The 14628-nt window shown below is 37.5% G+C and overlaps 1 protein-coding gene across 1 annotated transcript in view; it reads right to left on the reverse strand.

The window, feature by feature from the left end:
- LOC141762593 (uncharacterized) overlaps positions 1-14628 on the reverse strand; it is a 152876-nt gene that overhangs the window by 28247 nt on the left and 110001 nt on the right. The gene's annotated exons all lie outside the window — the stretch shown is intronic.

Below are 14628 nucleotides of genomic sequence, written 5' to 3' on the forward strand. Positions count from 1 at the left end.
CCACCAGTTTCATATTCACTTTAAGCACTGCTTCTGGCTCACAAGCCATAACAACATAATAATAATAACACATTACATTTATATAGCACTTTTCAAGAAGAAACTCAAAGACACTTTAAGTAATCTTAAGTAATCATTACATTTGTTTTATATTTATTACATTGGTTTTACAAAACATGAAGCTGGAAAGTGAGTTGTATTTTATACTACTGTACAGTTGATAGAGGAGTGTCGAACTAGGTGATTATAAGGGATAGGACGGAGTTGATGACTAATGTTCTGTGAAATGTTGTTCCAAGTGCCCTTAAAACATGACAAATTTGCCTCAAATTTCACACCCCTCTTTCTAAAAAAAAAAAGGTAAAACATGGGACTCCTGCTTTTTTTTTTTTTTTTTTTTTAATGTAATTTTCTGTAATCAGTTTGTCATTTTTGGACCATGAGTCCACGCATTGCAATGCAATTTCTTTTTCTATTTTTAAAGAAAAAATGTTAAAGATCTAAAAAAACAAATAATCACATAAAAGAAGCACATACTTGAAAATCAATAATTATACATGATTAAAAGTATTAATAGTAGTTATGACAGCAACACTAAAGCTATAAAACGGTTACGTCATTGATTCCCTTCTGTACATGTAAAGGAGTCATTACTGCAGGAGTCCACCAGGAGGTGCAGTCACATTTACAATAACATTTTCTGAATTTAAACTGGCCACTTTGGCTAACATTCCCCACCCCCTTTGTATAATCAGCCACTGATGATCATACTGTAAATCTTGTGTAGGCTGTTCACAAATCAGTTTGTTTTTACATCTCACACTTAAAAATATGAGCACTTTTATTTTTATTATGGAAGCATTATAAGTCAGTGTTAATAAGTCTGTAAATGTCATGAATCAATGTAATAATAGGCGCTAATTTAAGACAAATTATGACATTTGAAAGACACTTGTGAATTGATCGTGACTCAATCAATCAAATACTGATAGTTTACTAGTTATATACTTTATACACTTTATAGTTTATGAAAGTGTTCTTTAAAGTATATTCAGTAAACTACAAGTTAAATAGTTTTTATCCTACAAGTATATTAACTTATACTTTTCTTAAGTATATCTTTATCAAAAGATTAAGTACCAGTATAAGCCAAGTTAGACTTTTCTGTACATGTCAGTATGAGCCAAGTACTGTATAATTAAATATACTTTTAAGTATATCTCTGATAAGTACATAAAAAGTAAACTGAAAGTATACTCTCTTATTTAATAATAGCACACTTGAATAAACTTCTTATTGGTAAGGAAAGAAATAAATCAACACATTTAATCAACTTACCCTGGCCACTTGTTCCAAACATCCTTGCAGAAGAGGATGCTGTAATAAGTTAGGTGTCACAAAACTTGTTTCATTTTGACTCACCTTACTTGAATGCCAACATTGCGCAACACAAGGCAAAAGGATAACATCTTAACAGGGCAAACACACATCTATTACATGACTAACTGACCTAAATTCTAATGTATGTCATAACTTTTTAAATGATAATCAAATGCAAAAAAACTGTAAATAATACAAAAGATCTCTAAATCATGTGACAAATTGGATTGCATCCAACTTGACACGTGATTTAGAGACGTCTCTCACTAACATTATAGGATTAAGGTGGTGTGTTTAGTGTTAATAGTTAAAGCCTTGGGCAGCACAAAGCAATACAGACATTGAACATGGACATGTTTAAGACTTATCTCGCCCCAGTGGGGGTACACAATGGACTCTCCCATTGAAGCCTGAAGCACCCATAGAAGCGCCGCTCGCAGCAGCGTTTAGACCATCTAAACCAGGGGTCCTCAACGTTTTTCAGGCCAAGGACCCCCAAACTGATGGAGAGATGGAGCAGGGACCCCCTACTATATGTATTGTATAAAATTGTGTTTTATATTAAACTGGGCCTAGTGCCATGTATAAATGTACCTTGTTATTGTGCATTCAATACTAAGCTATTCAAATAATACACAGGTTCATATATTCATGTTTTTATTTTACACATGTACATGGTACGGTGAGTAGATAAATTGTAATAAATTCTAATAATTAAAAACAAAAATAAAAAAATAAATAATAATAATAATAATTAAAGCTGCGAGCAGCGATGAACGGGCTCTCGCCCCTCCTTGCGCGTTGGGGGTACTGGCGGGACGCCGAATGACGCGGCCAACTTTCAACAATGAAACAGCAACTCTCTGCTGAGTGATATGACACCTCACACAAGACTCTACGACAAACGGTTCATAAGTTATGAAAGAGGGCGGGGCACAAATTGAGTACACATAGTTTTACAGTGTTTTTGATGAATGTGAAACATTTGACTCGACATGTTTCAGATTTGGCATTGTGTACGCAGCATTTACGGCCTAACTGTATTGCTGTTACAGAAACATGGCTACCTGCTACTTCCTCATTTGACTCTGTAAAGATCAATGGTTATACTTTTGATAGTTGTCCTCGAAGTTCATCATACAGCAGCAAAAACCCCACATTGGTTGCTTTGCAAGACCAACAACATGGTGGTGTTGGCATGTATAGTGCAGATAGTTTGACATACAACATACTTAAAGTACCAGATGCAAATTTGGAATGTTTAGTGTACAACTGTGTGACTTACAACATAGTTATAGCAGTCATTTACAGACCACCATCTTATCCTATGTCTTTGTTTAAAGAATATCTAGGCAAGTTACTTGATTGGCTAGATCCAAAAAGTAACACAATAGCGGTCATGGGAGATTTCAATGACGACATCCTGAAATCATCCACAATCTCCAAATTTCTAACAGACAAAGGTTATGTTCAGCTTGTCACACAACCCACAACAGAGAAAGGGACTTTAATTGACCATGTATATGTGAAGACAACACAATATGATGTAGAATCAGTAGTGTTGCCAACCTATTTCAGTGATCATGAGGGGATTTTAAATGTAGAACATCCCAAAATGACATAGCAGAATAACTTTAGACTTGTGACAGCTGTAGGTATTCAGCTTTATTTGGCAACCGAGGTGGGGTTGTTGCTGCTGTATGTGTCATCCTGGCAAAATGTGGTCCTGGACATACCTACTGTAGCGGGAACTAACATAGAAGCAATTTTGACTACTTACATATGGTGTTTATATTTCTGGACAGATTTTGTCAGCGCGATAGCGTCATAACCGTGCAAGATGCAGTCACAAAACTTTACAGGTGTGTAGTTGAGATCAAAATGAAAGCCAAGTTCAAAGATGTGCGTGGTCTGAGTAAGGGCACTGGAAGTATGGGGTAGGAAGTGGGGAAGGGACATTTGTTTTTGTGTTTATATATTTAGAGAATGTTTACATTATATTATTATATTATAATATTATATTATTACATTATATTATATTATATTATATGTTTTCTCTACAAGTTATAAAAAAAAAAGAAAAAGGTTTCCTTTCCTGTATTCCAACAGTATTTAGAACTAAAATTTGTTTTGACAAACATTTACTCCATGTATAGCAGTTCAAAACTGCATTAATTACATAACAATCCACATTTGGTAAACAAATGATGGTACGATAATGCCACACTAGGAAATGCTGCCACTCATATGCTGTTGCTAATGCAGGTTGTGCTTTACCTTCCATGTAGCGTCAAAAAGCAAAAGGCACTGGTAATGGTACTCCTGGTTTACTGGGATGGGGTTCGATTCCCTGCGGTGTCCTGCTGATTGTTTTGGCATTTACATGAAAGGCCATATTATTTTTACTCGCAACAAATGAAAGAGGGGGCGTGGCTAAATGTTGGGGTGGGCTAACCTTCACCAATGAAACAGGAAGTCTCCGCTGAGTGATATGACACCTCCCACAAGCCTCTACGACAAACGGTTCATGAGTTATGAAAGGGGGCGTGGCTAACGTATTGGGGTGGGGCTATGAGTATATTTGTGCATGTACATGTCCTCAGGACCAGACCCTTATCATACCTGAGAAATTTAGGACAGATCGGAGTATGTATAGTTGAGTAACAGCTACTTCCTGTTTCATGGCGAATGGCTCAAAATGGCCGCCACGCCACGGTCAGGTCGTTAAGTGAAAACTCCCCATTTTGATAACTTTTCATCACTAAGGTCTTAAGATAGTCCTGACCAAATTTCAAGTTGATCTGATGAAATCTGTAGGAGGAGTTCGTTAAAGTACACGGCCTATAAAACGAGAGAGAGACACATTTAACAAAGGAAGAGTAAACTATATTAGACAAATACGAAGAAGTTAACACATAATCCAGAACACAGTTATCTCCTGAACCAAACATGAGAACACAGAAAAGGTGATGTCTACCCTTATGTTTTGATGGCCAATGTTTCGGATTTTGGAGATATTTTGTTTTGCTTTAAAGCCTTTGAGTTGGTTGGCTAGCATTTTGTCAGATTTGTCTCCATATATGTAAAACCTGGCCTTGTTTTTTAAAAGCAAGTGTTCAGTTGAGTGAGTTGTAAGCAGGTCAAATTTGGTTTTGAGTTCTAATCGTTTTTTATAAAGGTCTGGACTTTGAGTTTGAGCATATTGTTTGTCAATCTCTCCAATTTGGTGGGCCAGATCCAAGCGCTCTTTATAGGATTTTCTCTTCACTTGAGCGGTGTATGCTATGATCTGCCCCCTAAGATAAGCTTTAAGAGCATCCCATACAATTAGGCTAGAGATTTCAGGGGATATATTAGTGGTAAGAAAAAAGGCTATCTCTTTCTCCATATGTTTCACAAAATTATCGTCAGACAGTAGGGTTGAGTTAAACCGCCAGTGTCTGCTCCTCTGTGGGAGGCCAGGGAGGGACATGGTCAAACCAATAGGAGCGTGGTCTGAAATGACAATACTCTGATAGGCGCAGGACTGAACCAGCGGGACTAGTTGGTTGTCGATAAAAAAATAATCAATCCTGGAGTATGTATGATGGACGTGCGAGAAAAACGAGTATTCCCTATCGTTTGGATGTAGAGAGCGCCACACATCACAGACACCGTAGTCAGAGAGAAAGGCTTGAATGAAAGAGGCTGATTTACTTATTGTGCTGGGGTTAGTGGAAGATCGGTCTAAAACTGGGTCTAGCCAACAATTTAAATCACCACCAAGTATGAGAGAGTATGTGTTGAGGTCTGGCAGCAGAGAAAACAAATGTTCGAAAAAACCTACATCATCTGAGTTAGGGGCATACACGTTCACAAGCACTACCAGTGTGTCATATAATTTCCCAGATACAATAACATATCGACCGAACCTGTCAGCAATCACATTGTGTGGTTCAAAGGAAATACTTTGACTGATAAGGATTGAAACCCTCTGGCTTTGGCTTGAAAAGCGGAGTGAAATTTCTGCCCCATCCAGCCTGACAGAAGGCGACCACTGTCTGAACTGCGAATATGGGTTTCTTGCAGGAAGGCTATTTCTGTTTTAAGTTGTTTGAGGTGTGAGAAAACCTTCTTTCTTTTAATGGGGTGGTTCAAACCCTTGACATTCCAGCTCTGTGGTTTTAGGTGCCTATCCATGCAGCTTGACTAAAAAGGTTAGGACGTGAGCACAGTATTCAAGTGGTTGCTTTAAGATAAAGCTGTAGCAGGTCAGTGGAGACCAGGAGTGACTAGTGTACAGTAATAGGTTTGTGTAAGTTACTAAGGTGTTACTGGCAGTGACATATCCCTTCCCCCCACCCCCCTCCCCAACCAAGAAAACTGCTAAAAAAGAAAGCAGCAAGTTCTTCAGAACAAACATTGCACAACAACTCTTCCTGTCTTAAACTAAATTAACTGCTGCTCCGGTATACATACAAAAGTAGATTTCAAGCACCTCTAAAACAATATTTTGGCTTAAACAATCAACTTTATGAACTGTGGAAGAGAAGGAGAAGGAGAGAAATTAGATAAATAAAAAAAAGGTTTCGTTTTGGCGTGGAAGTTAGAGGGCTGGATGGTATAAAAATGAAAAGTTTACCGGAGCACCGGCTAGTGCGTCTACTCCATCTGCCTATCGACCGGAAGTCCGATGGCCAATGTTTACAATGATACCATACACAACATCATAAACTGTTCAGGTAAATAGTTAATGGTGAATTCAGTGATGTTGAGAGAGAGAGAGAGAGGGAACTGGGAAACAAGTCAACTGCCACCACCCAGAGCCTGGTTCCGGTGTGTGTGACCAGCAGCACAAAAAAACTAAAAGGGTTAACGCAGATGTTCTGAAGGAAGACATGAAGAGGAAATGAATGTGGCACATCTTTTGTGGTTTGTTGGAGGAAACCACAGTTGTTGCATATCAGTCCATCTTATGTCAATTGACACAGTTGACAGGACGCATTAGGAGAACAAGATAAACCTTTTTTAAGATACAAACTTTATTTTGATTACACAATTTTAAGTGTCATATGCAATTAAGCTGATGAGTTAAATTTCAATTGAATGGATTAAAAAACATTACAACATTAAAACTTTGACAGAATGTTTATGGAAGCTCAAACATAGCAAACTTGAACATTTTTAATCCATAGTTCTGAACAGAAAAAAAATAATAAAATGCTTTAATAACAAATCTTTTGAATGGGAAAAGCTTTTCTCCTTTTGCCTTTACTTTTGTCTTCCCCCATCTCATCTGTCCTTTTCACCATTACTCCCTTCCTCCCTTCTGTCCTTATTAACTCGAATGAAACAATAGAAAAAAACCCATCATATCTTCAACTTAAACATGCTTAATACTGAATTATTCTCAATTTAAAAACATACCTTTCCAACTCATCCTACATCTTCCAGTTTCTTGTTCTTTTGTGTTTCTTTTAATTATTCACAAAACAGTCCAGATGGGTGTCTCCGTGGTGTGTCCCTAGTCCAGATGTGTGTCCCATTGGTGTCTCTCCAGTCCAGATGTGTATCTCTGTGGTGTCTCTTTAGTCTGTGGATGTGCTACACTGAACAGTGTTGAAATTGTACTGACTTTGTATTGAAGATTTACATTTGCTGTTCTAAAATGATCAACAGATCGGGGAAGAGTTTCATCGGATCACCAACAAGAACCTAATACTGTACACAACTTCAGAGCAGCCATTGATCAGCACACACCAAGGCTCCTTAGACTCTACCGGGCTAGGCGGACAACTTCCCCACCTGAGATGGATCAACTCCTTAACGGATGAAGAGGGGAATTTTTTACATTTAATAATCTCATTATGGACATTATGGACATACATGTATAACAATGAATTGTGAGATTTTTTCTTTTTATAAAGCTGCACTAATCAATATTTTTTAATAAACAATAGGTCAAATTTAAGATGTTGCTTGTAGTGACAAACCATCAGAATAAACCCACTAGGAGATGGTGGAGACCAAAACAAGTTAAAAGGAGTAAATCTTTCACTCAACAGCATTCAGCCATATAAACTTTATAAGGTGATAATGTGTCAAGCGTGTGCTTGTTTCAGTTTGTTGAGTCCTGTACCTAAGTGGGCAAAAAAACACAAGATAAATGCGACTTTAACACAAATTGTTTGAACCATATCCAAATTAACTGGGTAGCATGTTTCAGTGTTTGCTCTCAGCTTTCTACATGTTAGTTACATCTTGTGTGTAATGTTTCTCCCAACCCTTTGTGTTTCAGATATCTGACATCACAGCACATCGACTGCCGCTGCGAGCGCTTCTCTGGGCGCTTCTGTGGGTTCTTCTGTGGGTTCTTCTCTGTGGGTGTTTCTGTGTGGGTCTTTCTGTGGGTGCTTCTGTGGGTTCCTCTCTGTGGGTGCTTCTGTGGGTTCCTCTCTGTGGGTCTTTCTGTGGGTGCTTCCGGCTTCTATGGGAGAGTCCATTGTGTACCCCCACTGGGGCGAGATATGTCTTAAACATCCATGTTCAATGTCTGTATTGTCTTGTTAAGCGTTTTTGTCTTGGTTTATATGATTTAGTGTAGATATAGATTTTTGTAATTTCACACCCTGCTATGGGTTAGTGAGAGATTTAGAGACGTTTGTGATGTCTCTAAATCACTTGTCAAGTTGGATGCAATCCAATTTGTCACGTGATTTAGAGATCTTTTGTATTATTTACAGTTTTTTGAATTTGATTATCATTTAAAAAGTTATGCCATCAAAAAAGTTATGACATACATTAGAATTTAGGTCAGTTAGTCATGTAATAGAATGGATTTTGATCTATATAGACTCAATGATGTGCGTTTTGCCCTGTTAAGATGTTCTCCTCTAGTCTTCCTGCTATTGGACAATGTGGGCTTGTCCCTGATGCAGGGACAGAAAAGTGGAGCAGGATGGGGAGCAACAATTTTTCTGACTCCAAACATAATCTTTCAAGATGGTCAAGGGGTTGATTGTCTGCAGAAGTGGAAGTTGGACATTGTAGTCTGCATGAGTCAGAAACCTTGCAACAGTGTGGTTTAGACTCGAAACTTGCTGCCAGTACATGAAAAAAAAATTAACCAGCAGATGCTGCAGACCAGACCAGCATTCTCTTCTGCAAGGATGTTTGGAACAAGTGGCCGCACGGTAAGTTGATTAAATGTGTTGATTTATTTCTTCTTTGCTATTATTAAATAAGAGAGTATACTTTCAGTTTACTTTTTATGTACTTATCAGAGATATACTTAAAAGTATATTTAATTATACAGTACTTGGCTCATACTGACAAGCGTGTACAGAAAAGTCTAACTTGGCTTATACTTGTACTTAATCTTTTGATAAAGATATACTTAAGAAAAGTATAAGTTAGTATACTTGAAGGATAAAAACTATTTAACTTGTAGTTTACTGAATATACTTTAAAGTGCTCTTCCATAAACTATAAAGTGGGCAACAAGTATATAACTAGTAAACTATCAGTATTTGATTGATTGAGTCACGATCAATTCACGTGTCTTTTAAATATCATAATTCATCTTAAATTAGCGCCTATTATTACATCGATTCATGACATTTACAGACTTATTAACACTGACTTATAATGCTTCCATAATATACCTTAAAATACAACTCACTTCCACCTTCAAAACCACAGCAACGGTCAGCGTATCTCATAATCAGAAACCACTGAGTTCCTCTAAATGTGACAAAGTATCAAGTGTCAAACCACATTTCATAACAAGTTGACTCCGTATGATAATCAATCTGGTGCAATCTTCGTGCTCTATTAAACAATTTAATCTTAAACACATTGTTCGTATAGATATGAAGTGAACAGATACTTATATTCTACATGGTGCAAGTAACAAATGACTATTTTGCCATTATGCACATAAGTGCTTTGATTATTCTTATATTCAACTAAATAACACGTGCTTACTTAAAGTTTTATTTAGTTGTGTGTCTTGTGTTTGGCAGTTATTTAAGATTCAGATGGTTTAAACGTGTCCAAATATTCTGTCTTTTAGTATTATAAAGGTCACGAGGATCCTCAGGTGAAGGAAGTCACAGAGGCCATGGCCAAACTTACGATAAGTGAACAGACGCACCTCACCTCCAGGTCCTCCAGTAGCCCCATGGACATTGATGCTGAGCCCACCAGAGTCAAGCAGACTCTAAAAGATGCCAGACCTTCCTGTAAAAGGAAATGGGAGGCTGTTAATCCAGCCGGTGCCGCAAGGTACGTGTTATATAGTACCACTTCACTGTACTGATGATTTCTGTTGGTGTTAAGATACTGGAGATTCAAACAACTGTTCATCTTTATGCAAAAGGCCAGACAGCCTCGGTCCAGACAGCCTCGGCCCAGACAGCCTCGGTCCAGACAGAAAGAGGAGAAGAGTGGACCTGAAAGGTAAGCAGGCAAACAGAAACGACAAATCTTAGCGACAAATTGTGCAGATGAACACAGATAGGTTAAAATTAAAATTTTACTGCTGATATTAAAGAGATTGAAACCGTTTTTTATCTGTGCAGAAACCCAGAATGCTCCGTTCACACCGTGAAAAAGACCTGCAGGTACCTTATTTGATATGTTTTCATTCTCAGGATTTGATTTTCAAGCTGTTTGTGACTCAGGAACTTGTTCTTTGAGTGTTATACTTTCTTTGAACTTGTGGAATAAATTCTCATACAGGTCATTCTTTGACAAAACAAAAAGGGACCAAAGAGCAGTGCTCCAGCTCGCCATCGCTCCAGACCTTCTCTCCAAAGAGAGCAAAATGGGACGTATTCCAGAAGATGGAGAAACCCACAGAACCTGCACTGCTGTCAAGAATTAAATGAATGAAATGAATGTAATTTCTTGATGTTCCCTGAACTAGCGTGTCTTCCTATCTCGCAATTCATTTGTGTTTAATTTAAAGATGCCTTTCTGTAATTTAAAGAGGACCTATAATGCTCATTTTCAGGAGCATACTTGTATTTTGCGTTTCTGTCAATCGATTAAAATATTTAATCGAGCTTAATTGCACATTTTATATCCGTTCAAAATGAACCTTAAAGGGAGATTTGTCAAGTAGTTAATACTTTTATCAACATGGCAGTGGGCAAATATGCTGCTTTATGCAAATGAATGTATATGTTTATTATTTGAAATCAAAATAATAAATAATGCAATAAAGAAATGATCAAGTGGCCGCCTCTCTCTCTTATGTTGTGGTAGGTAGGTTGTTTTGGGTGGAGCGTTACTTCTTTTTTGAAGGCATGACCGGGAAAGTACGTTGTGAGCTACAGTGGTTTAAAAACGGGAAACGTGGTGGCGGCTGTGTCTCAGAGGTTAGAGCAGGTTGTCCACCAATCGGAAGGTGGTTCGATGGTTCGATCTCGGGTCACATGTCGAAGACACTTAACCCCAAATTGCTCCCGGAGGCATAGCCATCGGTGTGTGAATGAGTATTTAGATTAGATCCTGATGGGCAAAGTTGGCACCTTAGCAGCCTCTGCCATCAGTGTATGAATGTGTGTGTGAATGGGTGAATGCTGACATGTAGTGTAAATCGCTTTGTGGTCGGAAGACTAGAAAAGCGCTATATAAGTCCAAGTCCATTTACCATTTATTCTGGCACTGTGACCATAGCAAAAGGCTGTGGAAGGACTTGAGTACATTCATTATTGATAATAATGACCCTGATTTTATTCTATGTCTAGAGAATGTTTTGTTTGGTTTCCATAAAGGTAACAGTAAAATCAAAGAACATTATATTATTATTATTATTATTCTCTTAGCTAAATTTAAATACATAAATCCAAATTTAGTAAATCTAAACTTTCATTTTTTTGTATTTGAACATGAAACCAAACAATACATTAAATTGATTCTCTCTATTAAGCTATTAAGACGGAAACTCTTCCCTGGCATTGTACTTGTAAGCGGTTTATCCCCTGGCATGTTCAGGCAAGAACCTGTCTTCTTCTTCCTTTTACAGTTTGCACATGAATCTGTGCAACATGAACATGAACTGTTTTGATAAGAAGGAAAACAGTTCGTCCTCTAACCACTTCCACGCCGCACACCTCACATGTGAGTATGAGTGAATCCTACGCACATGTGAGGTGTGTGTCAGTGGTTAGTTTAGCTACTTACCACAACATAAGAGAGAGAGAGAGAGAGAGAGAGAGAGAGGCGGCCACTTGATCATTTCTTTATTGCATTATTTATTATTTTGATTTCCAATAATAAACATATACATTCATTTGCATAAAGCAGCATATTTGCCCACTGCCATGTTGATAAAAGTATTAAATACTTGACAAATTTCCATTTAAGGTTCACTTTGATCAGATATAAAATGTGCAATTAAGCTCGATTCAATATTTGAATCGATTGACAGGAACACAAAATACAAGTATGATTCCTGAAAATGTACAATTACATTCATTTAATTCTTGACAGCAGTGCAGGTTCTGTGGGTTTCTCCGTCTTCTGGAATACGTCCCATTTTGCTCTCTTTGGCGAGAAGGTCTGGAGCGATGGCGAGCTGGAGCGCTGCTCTTATTTGGTCCCTTTTTTTTGGTCAAAGAATGACCTGTATGAGAATTTATTACACAAGTTCAAAGAAAGTATAACACTCAAAGAACAAGTTCCTGAGTCACAAACAGCTTGAAAATCAAATCCTGAGAATGAAAACATATCAAATAAGGTACCTGCAGGTCTTTTTCACGGTGTGAACGGAGCATTCTGGGTTTCTGCACAGATAAATAATTATTTCAATCTCTTTAATATCAGCAGTAAAATTTTAATTTTAACCTATCTGTGTTCATCTGCACAATTTGTCGTTTCTGTTTGCCTGCTTACCATTTAGGTCCACTCTTCTCCTCTTTCTGTCTGGACCGAGGCTGTCTGGACTGAGGCTGTCTGGACCGAGGCTGTCTGGACCGAGGCTGTCTGGCCTTTTGCATAAAGATGAACAGTTGTTTGAATCTCCAGTATCTTAACACCAACAGAAATCATCAGTACATTGAAGTGGTACTATATAACACGTACCTTGTGACACCGGCTGGATTAACAGTCTCCCATTTCCTTTTATAGGAAGGTTTGGCATCTTTTAGAGTCCACTTGACTCTGGTGGGCTCAGCATCAATGTCCATGGGGCTACTGGAGGACCTGGAGGTGAGGTGCGTCTGTTCACTTATCGTAAGTTTGGCCATGGCCTCTGTGACTTCCTTCACCTGAGGATCCTCGTGACCTTTATAATACTAAAAGACAGAATATTTGGACACGTTTAGACCATCTAAACCTAAAAATAATGTCCCATGTTGGTCCACCGGAAAGGATCATCTGGACAAGCTGACGCACGGCATGGGGGGGTATATGGGTGAGAACAACGCTGCTGTAATTTATCAATACAATGTTCACGTCCTTTTTGTAAAATAATTAGTGAATTGTTTGTCATAACTTTTTCTTTTCTTTTTTTTTTTTTAATTTTGAACAATAATGAATGAAACATTATTTAATCTGCTCTTCTGATTTATAGAATATGATTTTACTGGGCAAACATTTCCAGAAGAATTAAAAGTTCAGACAACGGCTGTGATAAATAATAAAAAATAATCATTTAACTAGTAATAATAATGGTGCAAAATGATGTAAAATTGCATAATCCTCAGTCAAAAACCTTAAAATGTTCTTGGGGAGGACCCCCAATCTCAATATCTCCTAGTGTCTGTTATTCACTGTATAAATTCAGAATACATCTCTTATGTGTCTCTTAGTGTTGATAACTAGTTTCACTTAAGATTACAGAGCTTTATGACATCAGTGGCGCACTATTTTCCGTTTCGCTGTGGTTTTCACGTAGATGATGTGTCTTAAACCGCAAGACCATGTCATTTTGAAATAGCTACTGAAACTAGTCATGCACATGATGATCCATTTATTTGTCTATATTTTGAATTGAATGTTTTTATTTTTGCTTTTAATGTTTGCTCTTACTGCAAAGAGCTGCTAAACTGTTTTTCATTGTTTTCCATGACAATAACAATAAAGTCTCTATTCTAACATTATAAAAACATGTGAATAAGAGCACTACTCCCACCAGTTTTATATCCACTTTAAGCACTGCTACTGGCTCACAAGCCATAACAACATAATAATACATTACATTTATATAGCACTTTTCAAGAAGAAACTCAAAGACACTTTAAGTAATCTTAAGTAATCATTACATTTGTTTTATATTTATTACATTGTTAGCAGAAGTTTCTAATTACTTTGACATTAGAGAAAATACTTTTTGTGATAAATGACAAATAAAAAAACACATTTAATCAACTTACCATGCGAAAGCATCCAAACATCTTTGTGTAAAATATTGATATAGTGATGAGAACTAGACGTCTGCACGTCATACTCAGCCAATTTAATGTCAAACAAGATCTACACCGCAACCGCGACTGTATTTTCAAGTCTGTCAAGCTAGAAAGATATTGACAGATTCGAACTTCCGGTATCAATAACTCATGAAGGAACTACCCATAGTAAAGTAGACAACGAGCTACAGACAGTCAGACAGTGGTCAGGGACCGTCTGTGCTCTTGTAACCTTTATTATTGAGTGGATTGTTAGTGTTAGTGAATACAAGGCAGTAGGCTACTGAGCTTTTATTGTGAGGGGGAAAGAGGAAGTGAAGTCTATTACTCATCCTCTCCAGGGTTAGTAGAGTCATTCTCTGTAACCCGCAAACCCAAAGCCCCGAAACGTGTTTTCTGGTTTTGATGACTTCCTGTATCATGACTGTCATGTTTTGTACAACTGACTGCAAGATGGGAAGACATGAGGTGTCATGTCTTCCTGTCTCGCCGTCATTGTTGTTTAAAGACACTTCCGTTAAATTTAAAGATGCTTTTCTGTAATCTAAAGGGGATCTATTATGCTCATTTTCAGGATCATACTGGTATTTTGGGTTTCTGTCAATCGATCAGAATATTTAATCGTGATTAATAGCACATTTGATATCTGCTCAAAATGAACCTTAAAGTCAAATTTGTGAAGTATTTAATACTTTTATTAACATGGAGTGGACAAATATGCTGCTTTTTGCAAATTAATGTATATATATTTATTACTGGAAATCAATCAAATGTCCATTCCTTCGTTATGAATCATACGACAACAAGTGCTACACTTCAACCACATGGGTGTGGTTCATGTGGTTGATCTAAG

The sequence above is a fragment of the Sebastes fasciatus genome, chromosome 24 (assembly GCF_043250625.1).
Source record: "Sebastes fasciatus isolate fSebFas1 chromosome 24, fSebFas1.pri, whole genome shotgun sequence".
Taxonomy (NCBI): Eukaryota; Metazoa; Chordata; class Actinopteri; order Perciformes; family Sebastidae; genus Sebastes; species Sebastes fasciatus.